The 26,110-nt window shown below is 42.5% G+C and overlaps 1 protein-coding gene across 6 annotated transcripts in view; it reads left to right on the top strand.

The window, feature by feature from the left end:
- PDE10A (phosphodiesterase 10A) overlaps positions 1–26,110 on the top strand; it is a 188,353-nt gene that overhangs the window by 44,393 nt on the left and 117,850 nt on the right. The gene's annotated exons all lie outside the window — the stretch shown is intronic.

Below are 26,110 nucleotides of genomic sequence, written 5' to 3'. Positions count from 1 at the left end.
ACATGCTAATAGGCTTAGAATAAAAAAAATGTAAGCAATAACAATAAAGAAAGAAGGAAAAATCAGAATGTAACAAAAATAACTTATTATAGAATGCAAGGAAAAAAGGTAGAAAGAAATATAAAGAAAGTCAAATTGCTGTGGCGGGAAGTAGAGGGTGGGTGGTGGGTTTTTAATTAAGTGTATAATTAAGTAGCTGTTGTAATTTAGATATTATATTTTATGTGAGGGAATCATTGGGAATTTTGGTTATTATGTATATATGTTAAGTTTCAATAAAGATCTTTTTTTGGGGGGGGGAAATGGAAAAAAATAAAAATAAGAATAATAAAAAGATAAGCTTGGGAAGTCCCTAACTTCCAAAGCGCTTCTTTGTGCCAAAAAATGCACAGTATTTAACTCAGGGTAATTTCACAATATTAGTACATAGTAGCTAGGAGAAGAAATGCGCTTTTCCCAGTGACTGCATCTTGCTGATTGGGTACTGGAAAGATGTGCTATCCTCACACAACAGAAGCACAATTTGACAGGGAAGATGACTGAACCACCCACTAAAAATTGCAATTGTGTAGCAATTGTGGTTCAGCAAGATGATTATTCTCAGGACATAAAAGACAGTTACTTCCTCCAGCTGATTTACATTTACCGTCTTATTTCTGTCCTCTTCGTTTTGAACATAATTTTCCTGCAGAGATCATTGCATCCACACAGGAAATTCCAAGTCCGCCATGTACATACCACTGTGTGCAAAGAATACACTCGTGTCTCTGGCCATGTAAACAAATGCTGAAAAAGACAGACACCTGCTTTAAATAAAACCCTACACAGGTCTGTATAGGAAATTTTTCAGATACGTGGTGCTAGCAAAATCTGCATTTGAATAGCTAAGACATTTCAAAAGTAACTTCTATTGCGTGAGTTCAAGCCATCACAGATCTCTCCCCCACACTGGCAGAGCTGTCAAGCAGGAAAATGTTTGGAGTGCAGAGAAACTGAAATCATCTTCTTCTCTCCCCCTCCCCCATAAAACTAATTCAGAATTAGTCAGAAAGCTGTTAAGTGCTAAGAGAAAGACTTGCATGGAAACATAAGCAGCACAGGCAATTTCCCCTGAATAATTCTGGAAAGGATGTGAAACAAGGAAGATGACTTTTTATGTGTCTGCATCTTTAATCCCTGTAGATCAGAGTTATGAAACGGTGCCCTCCATATGTTCTTGGTCTACAGCTCCCATCGTTCCTGACTATGCTATTTGGGGCTGATGGGAATTAAGCCATTATCATATGGAGAGCCACAGGTTCCCAATCCTTGATGTTGAAATCAATTAGGAAAGGAATGCTGTAGGGCCATTTTTTAAAGCTGTAGAATTTAAGAAAAAACCTAATTGATCAGACCAAAGTCTAGTCCAGTCCAATCCAGTCCAGTGTTCTTTTCACATAGTGTCTGTGATGTCAACATATGAGAGTGCTGGAGGTGAAATAGTTAAACAAGTTACCCAATCAGAACCCAGGGGGGTGGAGTCAGAGGGACTATAAAACCAGCTCTGGGAGGGGTAAAGGGGGAGTTTGTTGGGAGTTGGGTGGCTGATTGGAGTGGGAGTGAATTGGGATAGAGTCTGTGGGGAGGTTGAGTTACTGTAGCGAAATAAGCTGAGTCAGGAACAGTTAGGAATTAGGAAGAAGAAGAGTTTGGATTTGATATCCCGCTTTATCTCTACCCAAAGGAGTCTCAAAGCTACTAACATTCTCCTTTCCCTTCCTCCCCCACAACAAACACTCTGTGAGGTGAGTGGGGCTGAGAGACTTCAAAGAAGTGTGATTGGCCCAAGGTCACCCAGCAGCTGCATGTGGAGGAGCGGAGATGCGAACCTTGTTCACCAGATTACGAGTCTACCGCTCTTAACCCCTACACCACACTGACAAGTAAATATCTGAGAGGCGGTTTAGTGAGTGAGAGCAGGTAGCGGAAGTTATAGGACTGGATAGGCACCCCATGTTTGTAATTGACCGATACCGTTTATGAAACCACACGCTTGTAAAACTGCAATAAACTAACAAAAGTTTATGTTCCAATTTAACCCTGACTGGGCTCAGTATTGTACCAGGTAGGGCCTGGGTGGTGGCAGCGAGAAATAAAGTGGTGGCACAGGGATCAATAGATGGTGAAACGTCCGGGGACCCTGTGTGATCGCTACAGTGACCAGCCAAATTAGAAGCGGGCCAGCACAAAAAGCCGTAGCTAAGAGGTACAGTGCTGGCTCAAGCCATTTTGGCATCTGAGGCAGACCCCGAAATAGAGACTCACTCCCTGCCAGGGAAGATCTACAACAGGAACAAGGGGAAAAGAAAGGCCAACATAGGGAGTTGCTGGCCTGGTGGACCTGCCATCTGTGGCAGTCGCTTCACCTTGCCTTATGGGTGGGCCGGCCCTACTTTTAAATGGTCCTAAGTTCAGTCTCTGGTACTTCCAGGTCGGGTTTGGAAAGATTCCTACCTCAAACCCTGAGGAACTGTTGTTAGTGTCAACAGTACTGAGCTAGATGGAACCATGGTCTGTCTTGGTATAAGGCAGCTTCTTCCTTTGTTCCTATGACACAACCATGACTGCACTCTTCTCCTAAAGGATTGATATTCAGAAGTGCATTGCATCTGATACAGGAGGAAATATATAGCCATCGTGACTAGTAGCGTTTGCTAGCCTTATCCTCCATGAATTTGGTCTTATCGCCCTTCAAAGCTGTCTGCGTTAGGGACCATCACTACATCTTGTGGCGGTACATGCCAGAGTTTAGTTACGCACTGTGGGACGAAGTATTTGCTTTTCTCTATCCTGATTCCCCCATCCTTTAGCTTAATTGGGTGAACCTGGGTCTTAGTAATACGGGAGATGGATAAAATTGTATCCACTTTTTCCACACTACATGAATAATGTTATACTCATCGGCAGAAATCACCTCAGCCTTCTTTTAGATGTCTTCTGAAAATGAAATTGTTCAGATGGGCCTTTGCAATAGGAATTCCTGCTTTTTAACAACCCAGTATTTACTGTGTTGTACAATCACCTTGTTACACTTTTATGAAAGTGCAGATTATAAATACTTCAAATGATTGAATGAATGAATGAATGCATGCTGGCGGAAGGTGACTTTGAAGTAATTGGCTGCAAGCTATTACTTTAAGCAAGCTTGTATCTCTTGGCCTTAGTTTGGGCTCCAAGGGTCAAACAACACTTTCAGGCCCTTGACAGAGAAAGTCAAAAGAGTAGACCCTTTTTCTGAAAATGTATGGCACTAAAAATAGAGACAAGGCCATATTAATGGGGCAAGTAGTTTGCAGACAGAAATGTCAATCATCCTCAGATGGGGAATAATGCTTTCACTAAGGCCTCTTTTGCTGACTGGGCAATTGCTGAGGTCACACATGAGATCCCAATGAAAATGAGCTGGGAAAAGACAGAAGTGCATCCAAAGTTTCATCTGGTCCACACTACAGACCCTGACACAGTGAGCCAGGAAAGCCAGAATTCATTCCAGCTACTGAAATGTCAGAGGGAAAATGTCCTGCATGAGTGGCTGGCAGCTGATAAGGCAATCATTCGTTTTATTGCAGGTCACACTCTCAAGGGCATTGCCTGCAGACCAGCAGTACCCCAGAACAAATCCTCTCACACATGCATAGGAAAAACCCACTGAGATTGTTTCCTAATGAGAGCTTTATGTGGGGCTGAACGTACCATTAGGTAGAATGAGGCCGCTGCCTCAGGTAAATGATAAAAAAATAGTAATTTATTATTATTGCTTGTTAAAAAATTTTTACAGTTAGAGAATGAGAGAAGTGATTGTGGTGCTTTCTGACTCAGGTACCATGATAACTCGGTTGGCCTTAAGCACTGTGGGCTTTGACTTAGGGGAGGAAGCACTCTTTGCTGCTTGCAAAATGTCTTAGGTAGGCGTTGGTTTAGGAGTATCCAATGGCTGTTGGTTCAGTAAAATGGGACAGGAGGCATTGGAACAGCTCCCATGTACGCTGGCAGTGAAGGGTGTTCCTCAGCATTCTCACAAGTATTCAGACCTTATGAATAAGCACAGAAGAAGAGCCTGCTGGTCCTGAATCAGGCCAATGGTCCATCTAAGTCAAGCATCCTGCTCCAACAGAAGCTACCCAGAAGCCTGTGGGAAGCCTGCAAGCAAGACCTGAGTGTAACAGAACTCTCCCACTTGTGATGCCCAGCAATTTGTCCCCACAGGTTTATTGCCTCTGGAGATTTACCTCTTAGGCCTCTCCTGCCACCAAGAAGTGGAGCTAGCTGCTCCGGCACCTGGAGCAGCTTGTGGGGTGGGACTAGCCACCCATGGGGGTGAGCCAGCAGCGGGGAGCATCCCAGGGGGGCGCAGGGAGCATCATCAAATGTGTAATAGCTAAAAGAGGTACATCCATGTGTGATTCAGTCCACAGTCTTGAATACTCTACCTTTCCTTCACCTGGGATGTATTTGATATAAAACTTCGCTTCTCGGCCTTTTGGCTAAGATCAAGTGTAGATATAAAACTTCAGAATCTTGAACTGTTGTTGCTACTGCATTTGAGTATAATTTTATTTACAGCCAAACTAAAGAGTACACGAGAGACATGTAATGAGCATCCCAATCTTAGTTTACTGCTGAAATGCTGCTTTGGTGACCTACAAATTTGATTGCTGTAGCAGCTGTATTAGCTTAACTCCCCCCCCCCCACACACACCTAGGCCAGGTCTGTGATAATAATCGTGGACGAATACATTGCTTTCCTACAAACCAGGGACATTTTTTTTTGGGGGGGGGAGGGTTCTCTGTTTTTCCCCACTGCAAGTTGGGGGAGAACCATGCAATATGTGATTCTGCTCACAAAAACAGCCATGGGGAAAGGGTTAAGCACCCCATGCCAGCACAGTTGCTGCAATTAAAACTACAGCCCTCCAAGCCTGTGTTCCAGTTTAAAAACAAAACAAAAAAACAAACAAACTGGGAATCTCATCACTGGTTTCCCATGTCATATGCAATTTCTCCCTTTGTGGTAATCTCCCATCTTAACATAAATCTGCATGCGTATCTAAAGCTTTGTGGTGGAATCTTTGGAGTTTAAGCACCAATAGTTTGGGGCCAGTGTGCTTTGATGTCAGGACAAGCATGACGCTGAACTTGCCCTTCTGCTCAGTCCAAATGCTGGGCATCGTTTCCACAGCATGTAAACGTTCCTTCAAATGATGCTGCCTCATTCCGAATATCCCATCTCACGTTACAGCTGGAATATGCATTGTAACTCTTACCCTTGCACATATCCTGCTATCCTCGCCACCGCTGTAGCTAATCCACGATGACTTGGCAGGAAAACTGTTTATCCATTCTGCCGCAGGGCAAATCTCTAGGATTGTAGCCAGTGAAGGTTGTCCAGATCATGGGGAGACAGCAGTACATAATAGTTCAGTTAATATGGGGCAGTTGCCGACTTGAATTTATTTGTGACGGGGCGTATTTTTACAAGTACATAATCTTTCCCATAGTATCAGGTATGCTGCTACAGTTGTTAAGGACTGCCACTATTTGGTGTATCTTCCAAGCAACAGTGGGAAAAGTTATCCCTTCTCTCCCTGCCCACATAAATTCTATGGCTCCCAAATTCAAAGGCCATTGCAGAGCACACACATACACATAAAAGTCTCCGAATTTTGTGTGTGTGTGTGTGTTTGTGTGTGTGTGTGTGTGTGTGTAGATATGCTGGAACAGGGAAAAATCACAATTTAAGTATTTTTCCACTTAGGCTGTTTGCACCACACATTCAAAGCGCAGTGGGGAAACACAGAGACCCCCCCAAACTGTCCCTGGTTTGTAGAAAAGCATTGTACAAGGAAAATCAAACGTTACCCTATAAAGCCCTTCCTGTCTTAACATGGATATGCTTGTGTGGTATCTTCACTTTCCTGAGCTGACTCGAGCTTATGCTTAAGCCTCCTCATTCCTCCTCAGTGCAAGGCTGCACTGAGCTATGCATGTTTGACCCCATTAAGACAATGGGGTTAAGCATGCAGAGATGAATGTCTGAGTGCCGCAAAAGGGAACAGTGTGCTGCTGGCAGCTTCCTCTGCTCGAGGCTTCTGTCAATTTAAGGAAGCCGGGGAAACCATTTTGAGCAGCTGCTTTAACTTTCACTGCCTTATCGATAACTTGAAAACCTGGAAAGTGTCGGGAATTGCGTCAATGAGGTCAGATTGAGGGCCTTATTTGATTCCACCGGACGGAGCGGGTGCTTTTGAGGACAGCGTGTTTATGGCCGCCTTATCTCACTTTCCCTTAATTCTCGCTGCCCTCGTGTTTATTTTGGCTGACCCGGGCCTCAGACAGCAGCATACTTTGCTGCCACATAAGTTGCATAGCTCCGCAATTAAGGAGGATGTGAAGCAAGTCAGACAAAAGGAATGTGCCACGGTGACAATGGTCTTCCTTTCCTTCCAGCTTTGCCTTGTAGAACAAACAGGCCATTCCAAATAATCAAATATAATCAAAATAAGGAGGAAAAAACCCTGGATCAACGGGGGTGGAGTTTGATTGCCACCTGCTCACACCCAAAGACAAGTATGGGAAATTGGAAAGTAATGCTTGTCACCTTATGAAGCATTATCACCTAGTTCCTAAGTACATTCATGTTCAGAAGCTCTACTTGGTTGTAGATAAAGTCTTCCGAAAGTCAAAATCCAAGTTTTTCTAAAATTTACTGCCCCACCTAAACTAAAAAAAGAGCACCGTTTCGTAGAAAAGCAGGATCTAAATGTAACAAGCAAACCAATCGATCCAATAATCCTAGAACTTATATAGGTGTTTTATATTTGAAGTGCTTCACATTACCTCAGCAGTGCTTACAGCAACCCTGAAAGGTAGGTCAGCAGTATTATTAGTGCAATGCAAGTGGAAGCTGAAGCTGAGAAAACAGCAGCTTGCCTAAAGCTTATTCATGCTCAAAGAGATTTTTTTGTGTGTCGGTTGGTTGGTGGTTTTTTGTTTTTTTGCATTTTCAGACAAACAGTAAAATTAAATCTCACTAAATACTTGAATTTTCACACAGTTATTCTTATCTTTTAAAGAGACCACACTCTTTTTTTGTGCAGTTAAGAGATGCTAGCATGTGATCTTCACAACTATCCTGTGAGGAAGGTTAGGCTGAAAGATGGTGACTGGCTGAAGGGTGCCCAGTGTGCAGAAAGACTGGTTAAGGATCTGAAGCCAAATCTCCCTAGACAAAGTCCAATACCAGAGTTAGCCAGCATGGTGCCCTCTAAAGGTGTTTGAACTACAACTCCCAGCGTCCCTGATTGTTGCCCACACTGACTGGGGCTGATGGGAGTCCAAAAAATCCTGGAGAGCAGTGTTGGTTACCCTGCCCTATACAACATGACTGTTTGGCACCTGTCTTGGGAGACAATGGAGGAGTGTGCCTTTGGGGGTGAGGTCAAGCTCACATGACTATCTACCATAAAGCTGTAGTAGACATCTGTAGTGTAGATATACTCTGAGCTTTCAGCATTTGTGTTTATGTCTAGAAAAGCACATCTCATTAATTTCCTTTCAAATACTGATATTTACATAACCCTATCTTTTATCACACGTGAAACTGCTTGCGCTTGTGTGTGTTTTTATAGTCCAACTGCACACTGTGGGAATCTTATTGTTATCCTTCATATTTTTTAGCTATTTGTGTCTCATTATTCTGTTATGCGCTTCAAAAATCATCTTTCCTTCTGATGTTCCTTTTAAAGCTAACAATACTGTAGTTTTCACGTTCTCTTCAGTTTTAAAGAACTTCATTTTTACTTGCAATTAAGTTAAGCAGCTTGTCACTCAAACACGTTGGTTGCGAAGAGTCTAAGCTTAATTTCACATGAAGCCTTCCCCGAGTCAACTTTTCGAGCTTTACCAGCTGGTTTTCTTCTATGTCTTTTGCTCAAAATATTCCGTCCTTTTATTCCTCAACTTGTTGCTGGCCCTGTTTGCATGAACATGTGAAAATCCCAGTATGTGACAATCTATAACCTGTAATCTGTATGCAAAAACCTGGGGGCAGCTGTTTCTAAAACTGCTCTGATATTCCATTCAGACCCCCTTTGCACCTTTGGGAGGAAAGGCAGGATATAAATTTAATAAATTAATAGTTATAAATTAAAAGAGGGAATGGTTAATTATAATAAACTCTGATTATGAATTGATTCCTAATTTGCATCCCACTTTTTCTCTGAGGAGATTGAGGTTGTGTTTTAGGCTGAAACCATGACTTCATGGAGGAGAAAGCTATCAATGCCTGTGTTGTTATTTCTCTCTAATCTAGAGGTCTCCACTCTTTTGGGGCTTATAGATATATCTGAAAATCTAAGAAACTGTTGTAGGTACCACAAAATACCTTTTTAAAAGAAAAACTGATGGTGTTCAGACACCCCTCCCCCAAACTTTCAAAACACTGAAATTTGTTTTACAGTAATGTATTTCTCAGTTTGATTCTTAACTGGTTTTGACCCAGGCCGAGTCCGTTATCTGAAAGACATTTATCTATGATTCAGTCTCATTGAACTCAGTGGGGCTTACTTTTTAATAGTCAACTATAGGACTGATCTGCAAGGTAGATGTACTTAATTAAGCAAAGTCATCATGACTAAACTTGTCCTAAGTAACTTCTGTGTGTCCTGAGTTCAACCAACTTAATCTGGAGGCAGCCCACTGTTTTTCAAAATTTATTATTTTTTAAAAAATAAATACATATATTTTTTAGAGGTATTTAATTTTAAAAAGTTCAGCTTGGATCTAGCTCATCACAGAAAGTACCCCTTGCTCCCTTGTGACAGTGGGGAAAAAATGCCCCAAAAGTAGAGTTATGGCCACTTGACTTACTACACAATGACAGCCTCTTGTTCTCTACTACATATTCATGCAATTGGGAGACATGCTGAGCCCTAGGTCTCTGCCACATGCACCTGTGCCATGAACATGATGTTCAATGCACAGTCATCACATGCGCATGCATTTTAAACTGTTAAAATTTTCCATTTCCCCCTCCCCATGAATGCTCCTTAGACTTGGTATTGACAGGTCAGTGTTAAAATCATTGTCTAGTCCTGAGCAGCTTTGACCATGGCACTCTCTCTTTGCTGCAGTTCCTCCACTTTGTAAACCAGGAATAATCATGAATATAGGAAGCTTCCTTATACCAAATCAGACCATTTGTACATCTAGCTGACTATTGTCTACACAGACTGGCAGCAGCTCACCAGGGTTTCAGATTAGGGATATTCCCAGCCCTAGCTGGAGATGCTGGGGCTTGAACCCGGGACTTTCTGAAATCAAAATAGATGCTCTACCACTAGGATCAACTTCCTAGGGTTGCTGGTGATGAGTTATGAGATGTTGTTGCCAGCCTTGAACTTCAGGATATAAATAGCAGCAGCAGCAACAACAATCACAGAAAACCATTTCATTCTGGTAACCCTTAATGCCTTCTTCCATTCTTCCTAGTGATCCATCAGCACTCTGTCACCTGCTTATTCCAAAGCGCTTCTACGATGCTATTTATTGTTGTGCCTAATAAAAGTTTTTATTAGGTTCTAAGTACATTGGATACTTCAGTATAAACCACAGTCATTTTGTGTGTTGTTTTTGGCAGTTCAGGTTTAGCAACAGGTATTCCAATATCTAGAAGAGCTTGCCTGTAAAATTCATTTTCCATAATGTTTGGATGATGGACCATTCGCCTTTTGCCTCTCGAATGTTCCTAAAATAAAATAACTTCTCAAAGTTATGCAATGATCCTGTTGAGTTAAATTCCATATTTGGTCTTCCAATCCATGCTAATGGAAGCAGTATTTTTCCAGTAGCGTTGAAAGTTCAGAGCCACCAAAGTTTTCACAGCAGTTCAAGAAAGAAAAATGACAATGTAGCTGCATTAATTTTCAAAGCATTATTAACTGGATAGATTTTTAGCAGGGCTGACTTAGTAAGATTAGGATTTGTGTACCAAGCTGAGGGCTTCATTCCTCGCATCTTCCCCAATATATGTATTTACTGCCTGATGCATATGCTCATAACAGCAAAAGCACATATACGCTGCAAGTCAGATGTTATGCCGTGTACATTTCCTATATGGAAATTATCTCTGCATTGTGGGGAAAATGTAATCTCAAAAGCAACCCGGAGCCAAGGACCTGGACAAACCATCCTTCACCCATCTCAGTTCCTCACTTACTAAATGAGAAAGGTGATACCTCCCCTTGGATGGTTGTTGTGAGGGCAAGCGAGGGAAAGAAACATTGTCACCCACTCTGAACAATACTTGGTTCATATTGATATAGGAGGACACACATGTGATACAGCAATCATATGAAGGTCAATTAGAGAAAAAGTGTGTGTAGAGTGTGCATTTATTAATTTGCATTGGTTTGACTCCAGGGCTAGTCATGCCCAGAGTAGACCCATTGAAGTTAAAAGACATGACTTACTTAGGCCTATTCATTTTAATGGGTCTACTCTGAGGAGAATTTAGTTGGGTACAATCTATTGTTTGCAAATACATGTTTAAAACAAAGCCTCCAAAGGCATCGTCCAAAATATGCGTAGTATAAACCTGGTACAAGTTTAAAACCATACCATATAATAAAAACAGAACTGATTAAAAAAACAACAAGAACTGACAATAATGCGAATCTCAAAGGCTCGGAAATCACACCTGCAAGCTCCTTTAGTACACTTAGATGCAGCTTATCAGGCCCTGGAGATTTGAATTCTTTTAAAGTAGCTAAGTCACTGGCGGAGGAAGAGGAGCGCACCGCCCCCGGCAGCGTGATCCCGGTGGGGTGCCATCGCGGCTGCCCCCTGCCCGTGCTGGGTGCCACACCCCCACAGGCAGCGTGTCATGCCCCCAGGACACGCACCACATCCCTGCGGGTGGCACGCCACGCCTCCAGGACGTGCACCAATCCCGCCCCCACCTGCTCTCCACCCCCTGGTGCTGGAGCATGAAGTTCTGCCACTGAGCTAGGTGTTCCCTTACTACCTCTTTTTCTATCTTGGGCTGCAGCTCCCTCCTTACATCATGTATTCTGTTATTACCAGGTTGGGCATCGCTTTCCTTTTGGGTGAAGACAGAGGCAAAGTAGGTGTTGAGTAGTTCTGTCTTTTCTCTGATCATCCCTAATCATCTGTCATAGATGCTTCAGCTGAGATTTGCAGGAGGTTAGACTAGATGACCCTTGGGGTCCCTTCCAACTCTATGATTCTGTGGTTTCCCTTGCTGTACACCAGCGATTCCCAAGCTTGGGTTGCCAGCTGTTATTGGACTACAACTCCCATCTCCATAGCTAGCAGGACCAGTGGTCGGAGAAGATGGGAGTTGAGGTCCAAAACCAGCAGGAGACCCAAACTTGGGAAACACTGCTCTGCATTAACTTGCTCTAACCTGGTGCCCTCCAGACCACAACTCCCATTAGCTTCAGCCGGCATGGTTGTGCTGGCTGGGGTTGATGGCATTTGTAATCCAAAACTTCTGAAGGACACCAGGTTCAGGATGGCTGTTCTGTGTGTATACCTCTGTTTATGCAGAAGGCTCCTTTCAGACCTTATGACAAACCTGTGAAGATCAGGCACATGCAACCTTGCCTCTTCAGCCTCCGTATCTTCATATAGTATCTGAAGGGGGCTATTGTTTTAGGCAGTGTGTGAATCATGCAGCACTGGAAGAGTTGTTCTCCTTGAAAGATGTATTAAATAGTTTGGAGACTAAGCTGCGTGACCAGATTTGTGGGGACAGAATTCATAGTTCTGATTGTACGCTGGGCTTGAGAAAGGACAGCTCTGCATTCTCTTGAAGTTGGATGCAACATTTCATAGTATCCAGTAATAGAAGGTGACGATGCAAATGTGTTGCCATGGTTTGTAAAGTAAATCTGATCAGGTAGGGTTTGTCAGGTCTCCAGAGGTTGGTCTGTGTGGGTGTTGCAAATGTCACACTGAAGACATGTCTAAAATCTTCAAGGGAAAAAAATGCTTCTTTGAATATGCAACCCACCCACCCAGCCTTACATTAATTTGGAAGCTTTAATATTATTATGAAAATGAATAATTCCCAGCTGCAAGCTGTTAAATGTTCAAGGCCTATTTCTGTTTGCTCTTTGATTATTCCCGTCTCATTTTTAGGTCAGCTTTCCCTAACCCTATGGCATTGCCTAATACATTGTTTTCAAAAAGAAATTTATTTTAAACATAAAAAAAGATTCCTTTGAAACACCAAATCCAATCCCCTTATTAAACAATTGCACTTATCGGTTTTCCTATGCTACTTTGGTGCTTGCTGCAGTGAAGATGTGGTGCCATTGAAGGTACCCTGCAATGAGTTAGCCCAATGGTCTATTTCGGGTCCAGGCTGAGTAGCAGTGACTCTCCAGCGACTTAGCACAGGTCTTTCAAATATATAAAAGGATGTCACATAGAGGAGGGAGAAAGGTTGTTTTCTGCTGCTCCAGGGAAGCGGACACGGAGCAATGGATCCAAACTACAAGAAAGAAGATTCCACCTAAACATTAGGAAGAACTTCCTGACAGTAAGAGCTGTTTGACAGTGGAATTTGCTGCCAAGGAGTGTGGTGGAGTCTCCTTCTTTGGAGGTCTTTAAGCAGAGGCTTGACAACCATATGTCAGGAGTGCTCTGATGGTGTTTCCTGCTTGGCAGGGGGTTGGACTCGATGGCCCTTGTGGTCTCTTCCAACTCTATGATTCTATGATTCACATTGATTGCTACACAATCCTTTGAACTGGAGATGCCAAGGACCAAACCTTCGACATACAAATCATACCACTTAGCTATTACCTCTCCAGCAATGTTTTCTGGACAATTTTTCCTATTTCCCCAGTGTTTTACACTAGTGGTGCAACAGTAAAACTGCTAGCACATTTGCAGAGCTAAGCAGAGTCCAGTATGGGTTCAAACTGAATAGGGGACCTTGTGCTGAGATTCCTGCATGGCAGGGGGTTGGACTACATGACCATTGGAACCCCTTCCAACTCTGCAATTCTATGATTCTGTGTTTTCTTAAACATGCAGTAGACATGTGCCAGGGAGCTGCATTCAGCCAGTGCATGCTGACAAGTTGAGAGGGGAATGTTTATTCCAGTTGTCCATTTTGGCAATATAGTGACTGGCAGAAATGAAGCAAACAGATTTGGTCTCCTGGTATGGAAGGAGGCTTTTCTACCCGCTGCCCCCAGACAATAAACGGTCATTGTATGGCATTTGGGGTCAGGGACAAGGCTGCTCCCATGATCCTTCTCCAAATGCTCAGTATCAGTGCTATGGACTAACAAACTAGATTCCTGAGGTGTGTGTATGGGGGGGTGTACTTTAAATTTATGGTGTGTACACAGCCCAATACACTGACTGTGGCACAACAAATGAGCTCCCACCCCTGGCAAATGAGGGATACAGCACCTAAGGCCAGGCATATTATTTTATTTTTGGCAGAAAACCTTGTAGGTTCCACTCATCCTCCCAGGCAGTGAAAATGCAACAATAATAACATAGCTAACTATTTGCTGGCCTTTCATGACACTCGAAATCAGCTGCCAGAGGCAGCTGCCTCAGTGTGTCTAATGGTGGGTCCAGCCATGCTTCTGTCCCTGAGACTTTGGAACACTCCCCAACCCCATCCGTCTCAAATCTCTTGTCACAGGTCAGTCATTTTTATATCATGTTGCACTTAAATGCTGTGTTAGGTAAGAGTTGCTGCAGTAAATGTAAGCATGACTGATGCAATTCACAGAGGACCCTGCAAGATATATATTTTTAAAATTACTTAACAGAAGATAAAGAGCTACTTGTAAAATGAAACTAGATGGCATGTCACTTCATTTAACATGACGCCTACAGTTAGCATTTTAGATCAGTTTGGAAGAGAAAGTAGAGAGCAAACTAATTCAGCTTGTACTGCAGCCACATTATCTTGATAAATATTATTAGGAGTTTGTGGGTGCCAGACCTCTCCAATCCCTGGATCCAGTAAGTGTTAGAATTTAATCAAGGCTTGGGGGTGTTACCCTGGGTGTCAGACTTCTAATCCCTGGACCCAGCAAGTGTTAAAAGCTAATCAAGTTAGGCTAGCCTCTTGGTGAGGTGTAAGGAAACCAAGGAAGGGGCTCTCTGGGAAACGTCCCTCATCTCACAGATAGTGAGAAGGAATAAATCCAGAGTTGAGAGTTTGGAGTTATGTGAGCTAGAAACGGAAGGTGAAAAGCTGCAGGCAAAGAGAGTCATGGCTGATTTCTGCTTGAATCTAAGGCTGTGGCTATGGGAGAAGCAAGACCCATTTAGGGTGTTGATGCTGTGAAACCTCTCCATCGTAGGCTCAGGTTGTATAAACAAAACATATATCCTAAAGACACCACACCACTGTCTCCACTGTTCCTCCTTCCAAAAGGAAACATGGATCCTGAGTAAGTGCCTGGAATCTCATACTGCTCAGAGATTCGAGTGGCGTGCAACAACATACAAAGGTAGAATAAGAATGAATAGAGGAACCTCTGGTCAGACTGGTTTCCCTATGGATTCTAGTACAAGTCTAGCTGGCCATATATTAACCTTCCTTCCACCCACCTGCACTTGTTCTCCTTGTTCCTTCATAAAATTCAGCTGCTTGAACTACACATTGCTATTCAGTAAATGAAACAAAATTGTTCATTTTAAAGTTCTGTATCCCCGTCGCAGAAGCTCATCATTCTGTCAGTAGAACAGCTTTATTTTCCTCTAATACACAAGATTATTAAATCCCTGAAAGCCTGAATTAGAATTAAGTCACGACGATATTCCAAAAGCTCCTTCGATGCTGATTCTGTCTTCTGCTCAAATGCTTCTTTTGTGCTCTCATTGTCCAGGGAACAGCTCAAGGCGAAAAGGGGCTAAATTTACACATACAAGAACAAACTGTCACCAACAGATTGTCTTTGTCTGAAGTGTTGTGCCCAGTTACTCATATGTAAGTGTTATTGATTTAAAAAATGGACTTTCTCATGGAAAACTTGTATGCTAGACTTTTATTGTGGAACGTTGTTGACAGATACAAGGAGAGAGAGTATATTTACAGCGGAGCAGAGGAAGAGGCAATAAAGGCATCACTGCCCTCTTTCCCAGAGAGTTCTAAGCTTCGGCACGAAGGATGTGGTCCTTTACCTTTCCTTCTCTATTCTCCCCACTTCCACTTGTCAAAGCTTAAATTGTAAACTTATCGGGGCAAGGATCCTTTTATTTTTGCTTGTGTTATTCTGCGAAGCACTGCAGCACTATAGAACTGAACAATCCAGTCTACACATTCACATTAACAACTCTGCAATAAAACATGCAGGGAAGCCTAATTTTTAAAGGAAGATTGACAATAGTTTAATTTTTTAAAAGAAAAAATATACCCTATTGTCTGTCAAAATAGCAATCTCCACCCACCCACCCACAGCACAGTCATGAGATCATTCAGACATCCAGTAGCTTTACTTTGGGCAAGAATCATTCTCTACCTGAGGTTCCTCTGACCACCACAGCTGACATCAAAAGCAGTCTACAAGAGCAAAACTGCAAAACAAGTCAATGTGCAATCAACTGGGCCCCAAAAGTCTCTTGCATGGGGCTCCATATTACCAAAATGGAGGACACTGTAGTCCTCTCCTTGCAGATAGGGCAGGATTTTATGCCTTTAAATGTATAGTAAATGTGGATCCTGAACCAAGGAAAGGCATAGGATCCACATTCAGGCCCCATCTGAACTGTATGTTTAAATGCAGCTTGAAGAATCTGCACATGGACACAGGCTTCTTGTACATGCATTATCTTTCTAGTTTGGGTCCTTGTAAAAAAAAGGGGGTGGGGTGGGGGACAACTAACATTTTGGGAATGTCAGGTGATTCCATTGCATCATCTGTATGATTGGCACTATCCTCTGTCCACCAGCATTGGTAATTCCATCTCCTTCCCTTCCAAATACCAGCTAATCCTCTTCACCAGAGTGCAGAATGTAAGAGAAAATGGGAGGTTCTCTTTCAGGGAGAGGGGTGCTTTAGAGGTCAATTGAAAATGATCTGATAGAATCTGGCTGGGTAATGAATGGCAAAAAATCAACTAAAGGGTGATCAGATGGGTTTGCTTTCTGTAAAATGGGTGTTGTGATGCAACTGTGGGATCAAAGGAGTACTTTAAGTTTCAGAATCAGTGCCTTATATTCTGCTTGTGGCTTGTCCTTCATCTCCAGCACTCTCTTTGCTACAGTGGTCACCTATATTGCCTCTTGAGAAGCTTAAGTGAACATCACGAGTGCAACAGTGTTCATTGTTGTTTGCTATCTCTCTCTTTCAGAGAAGAGTGTATAAGCCATGCCTGTGTCAATGAGATACATAGGATAACATGAAACTGCCGAATACCAAGTCAGACCACTGGTGTATCTAGCTCAGTCTTGGCAACATTGCAGCTCTCCAGACATCTTCCCCAGCCCCACCTGGATAGGCTGCAGACTGAACCTGGAACTATTTACATGAGCTGTTCTTCTTCTTTGGCGATCACTCGTAGCCGAGGAAGATTGTCTTCCATAAACATGGTTTTAACAATGAGTCCATAAGTGACTGTGGAGGCCAATTCTGGATCCACATGTCCTTCCACAGCAGGGACATTGGTTTCTGGCCAGGAGTTGATCACAATGTAGATTTGCCAAACGTGCCTTCCTCTTAGCTTGTTTCTCCCTTGCGTCCTGAGTTCGAGTGTCTTCAAAGCCCATGACACCTTTGCTAAAGGCTGTTCTCCAACTGGAGCACTCGCAGGCCAGTTTCCCAGTTGTCAGTGTTTATACTACATTTTTTTAGATTTGCCTTGAGACAGTCTTTAAACCTCTTTTGTTGACCTTCCCTAACCACTGAGCTATGACTTGTTCACAGACGTCCTCCACGTCTTTGTACTTATAGGTCAGGGGTCGGCAAGGTTTGCCTCGCCTGGGCCAGTTCACTCCAGCGGAGATCCCTCTGTGGGCCAGATTGCTTGTGTGCATGAGCAGGTGCAGCCATGATTTCCAGCATCTGAGCATGCGCCGCCATGATTTCCGCCACTGTGGAAGCTAGTCCCCATGCTGCACTGCGCCGGTTTAGTGCAATACACAGGGACTCGTTGAGTGGGCGGTTCAGTTCAGGGGCGGCTCGTGGGCCAGTTAAACGACCCCTGTGGGCTGCTTGTGGCCCATGGGCCTTAGGTTGCCCACCCCGTTATAGGTAATGCTCCCCATCTTTATGGGTACATGTTATTTAGAAAACCCTTGACACGCTTAATTCTGTGATCATTAAATATATGGCTTGGTTTCCTTCTTTGATGTGTTTGTTCTACATGTAGTTTATTTTCTCCATTCTTATTGTGGCACAGTGGTAATTTGGATTCTTAGGTTCATCTGTAGTGGCCTGATTTCATGAGCGGATAGTATTGCTTGGGGAACAGGGAGCTTGTGAGCCCCTGCAATTGCTGAATGTGCTACCAGGTTCTGGCTGGCCTCAGTTCTTAATCTGCCAGGCTCTGTTGGTGGGGGTGGCTTAGAGGAGTAGGTGGCTTTCTAGCAGTGGGTGTGTCTATCAGTACATGGCTTCCTTTGAGAAGTGCAGTGATTTTTGTGAAGCTTCAAAGCTGCTACTGAGGATGACAAACTCCTGGAAGTTGATTATCTTGTCAGTAATTCCCATGATAACTTAATCCCTTCATTGTGTTGTTTCATGCTTAAACTTCAGTTGAAGTTGAAAATGAGAGTTAAAATGTCTGTTCCAAAGTAACATGTAGCCTTTTTTGTTCTTTTTTTGCTTGAAGGAAAAAATATTGAAAGCATTTGCTCAAGGACCACAGGGAAACACATTATTCTAGTTTGTACCTTTCTGATGCTTCTGAGATAAACATTTCTTATTGCTGTTTTCGGCTATGAAAATAAAATTAAACTTGTAGTTCTAAAAACACATTTATTAGGGAATAAACCCCAAGGACATGATCTACAGAGAGCTGGCTTCAGGTACCAGGCCCATTGTCGGACAAACTCTACATAACAAAGATGTCTGCAATTGTGACGTGTAGGCTAGCAATGTTAACTTCACTGTGTGGGAATCCCTTGCAGACAGCTGCAGATCCTGGAGAAAGAGTTAGATTGTGTATCCAGAGCAGTGACCAGAGGAGGAATATCCTCTGGGAGAAGCATAGAAAAAAGAAATGCCATAGTACACCTCCATCAGCACAAGTGGATGCCTTCATCTGCCCCAGCTGCAACAAAACATGTCTCTCCAGTATCGGTTTTTATACCCACAGCTGAAGCTGTAACTCTCCAACAGTTTGACTTCAGCCCTGGAGGTGCACACAGATGGATGCCAACCACAAACCTCATTGAGCACACTGGTATTTGCTGATGCATAGGCTTCTGCTGTAAGAGATACATAATTTTAGGGGAAAGGTTAAGATTATCGTATGTGACCTTACACGCAAAAAATAGATGGCTGAAATGAACTTACAGTGGTACCTCATGTTATGTACCGTCCTCCTTACAAACACTTTGAGTTACGCACTCTGCTAACTTGGATGCCCCTTGTTGCGAAATTTGCCCCGTGATGTGAGCGGAAGTTGCGCTCTGGCAGCAGCGGGAGGCATCGTTAGTGAAAGCGTGCCTCATGTTACGAGTGGTTTCCAGTTATGAATGGACCTCCGGAACGAATTAAGTTCATAACCAGAGGTACCATTGTAGTAAGAATTTTTGTAGTACAGTGGTACCTTGGTTTATGAACTTAATCCGTTCCGGAAGTCCATTCTTAAACCAAAGCATTCTTAAACCAAGGTGTGCTTTTCCATAGCAGTGGGGGACTCAATTTACAAATGGAACACACTCAACAGGAAGTGAAACATGTTCTGCTTCCAAGGCAAAGTTCACAAAACAAAACACCTACTTCTGGGTTTGCAGCGTTCTTAATCCAAGTTGTTCATAACCTAAGCTGTTCTTAAACCAATGTACCACTGTATATGGCTGTGTAGATGGTAGCTATTGTATATTGGTTTATGAATCCATTAGAGATCAGTTGACAGAACAGAAATATAGAACAGAAATATATAGAGAAATCCCATTACGGGCTTTTTATTGTCAGAGATGGAACTTTGGGAACTACATGCAGAGGTAGTTATGTGTTAAAAATTTCCTTGTGTGTTTGGAATAATAGAAAGATGAGTCTCAGCTGAAATCTATTCAGTATTACTGTGATAATAGACTCTTCTGAAAGGAACTCCATATAATATTGTACATCAAATAATCAAATAATGCATACAAGCATGCATATATTAGGAGAAAGTGTGTCCAAACATGTACATTCATGGAAATAACATGCCAAAATGCATCACATTGGGGAATATTGCTTGCCCCCAAAGTGTATATTCATAATAGTTAAATACATTAAAAAACTACTTCTCAGACATTATAATACAGTGTTTACATATAACATTTTAAAAGCTTTAAAAATGTATGTAATAAAAAGACTTCAAAAATGTGTGTATTAGGCAGAACTGTGAACATAAATTAGGAGAAAAGCATGAAAGTGCATGCAATTCTTTGTGCAGACTTAACAAAAATAAAAATTCACACCCTGGTGTGGATTTCGGTGAACTGAACTGAAGATTGGGAAAATGCAAAACTGAAATGAACTGATTTGTCCATCACGACCTCAAAGTGACTCTTGGACTTCAAAGATGCCTGTGTCCAAGAATTCCAAAATGGAACAGAATGTTGTACAGAGGATGTGTTGGGTCCAGCAATAGTGGGGGAAAATGTGCATAACAGATGCGAAACACTGAATAGGCATGAATGGGTTTTTGGAGTTGTTTAAACAAGGGACCAAAACAAACTGTGCTGAAACCCAAAAGTGCAATCCTGGCTTGACCACATTTAGCCACATACTCCCCCTTCGCAACCTCCCTTTACTGTCACTCCCTGTCTTTTTTTGGCTGTTTCTGTTGTTAAAGGGACATTGACTTATGGGAGGGGAAGAGAATATTTGGGAGGGAGAGGATAGACCTGATCTCTGTGCTTCATTGTATTGCTATATTGGGAATTAGTAACATTTGCAAATAGAAAACAAAAGCATTCCAAGGGTAGCTGGAAGAAGAAGCATGAGGCACTTCCAACATACCACCCCACTTTTTCTGTCAAAACATTTTTTACCTCCAGGAATGTTTGCAGCAGTAAGGGGGAGAGGGGAGAAGAGCTTCCCAACAAGACGGAACTGAAGGATAAGTCAGAATGGATGAGTCAGCTGGATGACAATCTAGATTCAGTCAGCAATTGACTTGGCAGCTATCTTGAGAGTTAGAAATTCTCAGCAACTCCTTGTTTGATGCTTGTACTTCCAGACATTTTTCCAATCCATATTTGGGTGTATTTTGGTTCATTCATACAAAGCTAAGATTTTCAGTTATCCTCTGGGTAAGACCTGTGAACAAACGAACTTTAACATTTATGAGTCAAATGGCCCCCTTTTTCCTTTTGAAAATGAGAGCTTAACATCTTGGAATTGAAAATAGATTTTCCTAGGGCACTTCCAGGCTGTCACTATTTTGGGGTGGGATTCAATCACATACCAACAAATTTGGGTCACATGGTTATAGTTGATTGGGAGCTCTTGTGCAACAAACCCACTTTCCCCAAAGACAGGATTTTTTTTAAAAAGGAAGTGATGGGAAATTGCACTGGAAATGTGGGATAACACTTGACAGAATGTCATCTCATCTCCCTGAAAACAAATGGGAATGAATGCTTACTAAATAATCAACATCACCAAACCTCCCAGCAAACAAACCAGGATGAATGCTCAATAAACAGATTGTCTAGAAGCACATTTAGAGAGAGTGAAATTCTCACAAAAACCCTTTGGCCAAAATACTTTCAAGAGTATTTACCAGCTGTTTTTATGGCACCAGTCACTCTACTGTGGATTTAGCCTTAGATATAAATTAATAGAGTGATTTAATATTCTGCCTACAATTTTGTGATCTATATTTGGTGACTGGGGGAGGTTTTTTTTGGATGCTTTCTTCAATAGCAATACATTTCTGATATCTTGGGGAAAGCATACGGAATATGTTCAAGAAAAAGCAGACAAAGACTGTCAATATTTTATGGTGTGGATTCAAACTCATGCCAGAACCTTTGACTCACATCCACACCACATATTTAAAGCACTTTTATACTGCTTAACACTCACGGCTTCCTCCACAGAATCCTAGGAACAGTATTTTAGACCTCACAGAGTTAGAATTGCCAGCACCCATAACAAACTACAATTCCTGAGATTCTTTGGGGGAAGCCTTGTGTTTTGAAAGCAGGAGTGTGAACCTCCAGCCCCAGGTCCAATCTTGGCCCCCCAGGTCATTTCCCCCAAACCATGGCCACCTGCCCATCAGCTGAAATCACTGGTGACAACAGCAAGTGGGTGGGAGAACAGGGTTTAATCCTGCCTTGGCTGTGCTGCCCTATTCCCAGCATCATATAGAATCTGAAATTCCAAACAAGGCTTGGCATAAATGTTTGGCAGTCCCTGATTTTAAAAGGTTTCATCAATTGATTCAGTGAATTTGGTGCGTCGTGAATGTAGATTTAGTACAACAACAACAAATACAACAACAACAAATTTATTAAATTTGTGAGGTCCATGCCTTTACACAAAATACCATAAAACATTATTAAAAGATAAACAATAAGATTATAAAAGTAAGCTAAAATTCATGCCATGCTGTCCCAGCAAGGAAACTGCCCAATAAACCCCACCATTCAGGGAAGAAGATACAACAACAGGTTAGGAGAGCAATGGGAGGGACCTCACCGTTTCATCCAGGAACCATACCCTAGTTTTCATAGCCTTCACCACAAAGACCGCTACCACGTGAGAAATCCGTGGATCAGCGTCCACCAGTAAAAACTTTACTTGGTCCTCAGAGTTGACTATTGATTTGGGAATAGTTTGTAACATCGCATCCCTGAAGGCCGAATAGATGGGACAATACAACATGTAATGTATGAGATCCTCTTTGGTTCTCATATAACAAGGACATATACGCTGCTCTACTGGGATTTTTGCATATCTGCCTGACAGATAGGCCGTAGGAATGGTTTGAAAACGGGCCATAGTAAAGGCTCTCCGAAGAGTGGGATTGGTGATATTCGCCAAGTAATTGGCGCAGATTTTGACTGCTTTCAGTCGGGGAAACCAGTGGGAGGACCCTGGGATCTGTATTTTTGTGGTATCTAACAGAGCGTCTCTCTCCAGGATCCATTTCTGGACTTTGTCCGGGCTCCACCGTTTGAGGATATTAAACTCCGGTAGGGTGTATCTAACCAGGATCTCAGATAAGTTTTGGCGCCAAGTGGTGTTCTTTTGAAAAGATACAAAGTGTAGATTTAGTAGCTGTAGCTTTATCTCATTTATGGCGCAGCAAGGTTCCCTTCACACACTCAAAACCACATGTGAAATGCTTCTTTGTGATTCCATCCACTGAGGCTGTGATGAATGTGTGTTTGTGTGTATACTTCAGTCTCCTAGATGGGCTAATCACATGGGCTTAGTGGCTCTGTAAACCAGGTTCTGCTGTGAGAAATCCCTGATCTTGTCAGAGCTAGCAAAATCATGCTTTCAGGGAATCAGGGCAGAAAGATTGGCCAGGATGCTGCTGGAGGCAAGGAAGTAACGGGCAGGCAGACTTGGGAAAACTGGGAGAGGAGCAAATGGAGACCTGTAGAAAATCCAGGGCTCTTTGCTGTGTAAATAAGCTCAGCTAGGAGTGTGGGATGTAGCAGCAAAAATTAATTCCACATGAAACCTTTTCCCCAGGTTAGTAGTTACTAAAGTTATTATAAATTTAATAAATAAAGTATAAGTAAATAGCTCAAAATCATATGAGACATTCATACCATTACCTGACACTTAAACTAAATAAAATAAGATGTAAGATTATTTATTCTGCATTCTTTTTCCCCCTTTAAAAAAGAATTGTCATTGTCATTGCTTGTGGATTTTTAGCATGTCTGAAGTCCTTGTCTCTTTTAGAAATCAGGAAACTGAATATTATAGGCAGGTCCCCTACCACCATGTATAATGACTTCATTTCCTGGGTTATATAAGCTGCAAACCTCCAAACAAGTTGACTGCAGGAACTGTTTACTGCATTACTATAGAATAATTGTATTGATGGGGAAGACTTGACCTGGTTGGAAAAGTACTTACATTACAGTGAAGTAGTGACGTTAATTGGCAGAGCCTTTTAAAATATTATAGTAAGGTAGCTTAGACAACCTTCATCCTAATGTTCCTACCTAGAGCCTTAATTTATTGGGCAGGAACTGAAGTATCAGAAAAAAACATGTTGTATTAAAGTTTCCAGTCTGATCAATTATTACTGAAGTGTTATTAATTTTCTTAAAGAAAAGGAGGCCACAGACGACTTTGATCCACCTTCACAACCCAGCAGCTATTTAGATGGTGTAAATGAGATGTTGTTTTTCTGTATTACACCCCCATTGGCTGGCTGTAAAGGGCAGTAAAACAAGCACAGAAGACATAGGAGGCTGTGGGGTGTGGAGAGAGCTTGCCATTGCCTGTTCCTCAGCATCTTCTTTTAGCAGCTGCTGCCACCACCACCACCAAACTTATTTGGAGGAGAGATGAGAGAGCCAGCTGTGAACCACATAGCCTGGTGATAAGACCTCACTCCCAAAATAATCTGAACTGTATTTAAGCCAGCTGCTTTGGTCTCTTGGATGCTAGAAAGACTACCAATGGAGTGTGTGTGTGTGTGTGTGTGTGTGTGTGTGTGTGTGTGTTTTATAGCCTGTTGCATAGGCCCCAGTTCTTAGGGCTTGAGGTATTTTTGTCCCCTACCCCATGTTTGTTTGTTTTTTGAGGCTGGGCTCTCAATGTTAAGAGAGTGTTTCGCTCCACCCTCAGCTCCTAGTGGCATTGCATGTGTTGCATCAGGATATTGTGTTGGGACCCTTCAATCATCTTGAGAAGATAGTGCCTCTGGCCTGTTGGTTTTGATCTGGGCACACTCCACTGTGGAAAAATGGCATATCACAAAACCAAACCTTAATGGAATATATCTACCATGAAACTACTGGGTAAGATCATCTGCATGTTTGGAGTGCAGTGTTATCAACATTCTGGTGGCACCTAGCTCTATTTCCATTCTGCTTGGATTCAGGAATAATGTTTCCCTCAATAGAACTTTGAAGACCGTTATGGGCTAGATGGAGGCACATAATCAAAATGCTGAAGATCGTGGTCAGTGTGATTCAGGAATGCTTGTGGCATGCAGTGGTGGTGGTGTCATGGCAAGACTTTGGGAGAGGGTTCCAGGTGAGCCCCATAATGTAGCAAGACTGGCTTACAACATTTTGAAGTAAGTGAAATAATACACATTGCCATCCAAAGAGGTGGGAAGACTGTTAAGACCAGTGACTAAAATTACCTAACTGCACCACTGAAGATATATTCTAGATGCAATTTCATCCTCTCCTTGTCAAAATAATAATAATAATAATAATAATAATAATAATAATAATAATAATAATAAGACTTTCAGTATAGAAGGTAATTTTGGATCTGGTTTTACTCCTGGATGTGAAGGTTGTTCACATGGGGTTGTGTCAGCTACATCCCCTTTTCTCTTGGAAGGTGAGGGTTTCACTTACCATCAAAGATCCCCTGGTAAGTTTGGCAGGAGCAGGAGAGTGCCTCTGTGGGAGGTAATCATTTGTCCCACCTGGTTCCAGTTTAAATGAAGTAGCATGAAACTAGACCAGGCACCCCCAAACTCGGCCCTCCAGCTGTTTTGGGACTACAGTTCCCATCATCCCTGACCACTGGTCCTGTTAGCTAGGGATGATGGGAGTTGTAGGCCAAAAACAGCTGGAGGGTCGAGTTTGGGTTGCCTGAACTAGACAGTACAGAGGTGGCTTCCAGACTTTAAAGCTATATTTTCATTGGCTGTATCCTAATTGGCTTGCTGATCAAATTGTCAGTTTAGAAAGTGCTATGCAGCTTGAGGGTATTCTTAAATAAGGCACACCTGCAAAGCTTTATGCTAACATAAGGGGTAAGGTTAAGGTAAAGGGACCCCTGACCATTAGGTCCAGTCATGGACGACTCTGGGGTTGCGGTGCTCATCTCGCATTATTGGCCGAGGGAGCCGGCGTACAGCTTCCGGGTCATGTGGCCAGCATGACTAAGCCGCTTCTGGCGAACCAGAGCAGCGCACAGAAATGCCGTTTACCTTCCCGCCGGAGCGGTACCTATTTATCTAATTGCACTTTGATGTGCTTTCAAACTGCTAGGTTGGCAGGAGCAGGGACCGAGCAACGGGAGCTCACCCCATCGAGGGGATTTGAACTGCCGACCTTGTGATTGGCAAGTCCTAGGCTCTGTGGTTTAACCCACAGCGCCACCCGTGTCCCTATAACATAAGGAGATTCCCCTTCAAAATGAACACTTTGCTCATGAGAACATTGCTGGCAACCCTCTGTCGTAAGAGACAATGGAAGAGTGCACCTTTTGGGGTAAAGTCAAATCGTTGAAGAGATACAGCACATGCTGTGGTTGTAGAGACCGATATGGGAGACAGATGTGCAGGTGGGCAGATGAAGGTGTCCATGACAATTCTTCTGTCTGCATTCCTCCTGTAGTTCTAAAACAGAGTATGTAGTTTGGGACATGCACAATTTAAAATATGAATCTTAGACCAAGAGAGCCTGTAATGAATTGTACCCTTTAAATCTACTTCATTTTCACAAGTACTAGTCTTGCACATTGTTTCAAACATGGGAAGAAATAATTGAGACAAAATTAAAATGATTATAGAGATGCCTTCAAAACTAGAATGTTTCACTGCACAGAAATAAGCTAGAAAGATGTTTCACTGTACAGAATTACACTACATTATGTGAGTTGAATAGCTGGTTAGATGTACACAGGCAAGAACTGCCCCTCCCTGCATAGTGTTTAGAGATAGTGTTTGAGCTGCTCATATATACGGA

The sequence above is a fragment of the Podarcis liolepis genome (assembly GCF_965112155.1).
Source record: "Podarcis liolepis genome assembly, chromosome: 3".
In the NCBI taxonomy this organism is placed as follows: Eukaryota; Metazoa; Chordata; class Lepidosauria; order Squamata; family Lacertidae; genus Podarcis; species Podarcis liolepis.
This window is presented reverse-complemented; position numbering and strand designations above follow the sequence as displayed.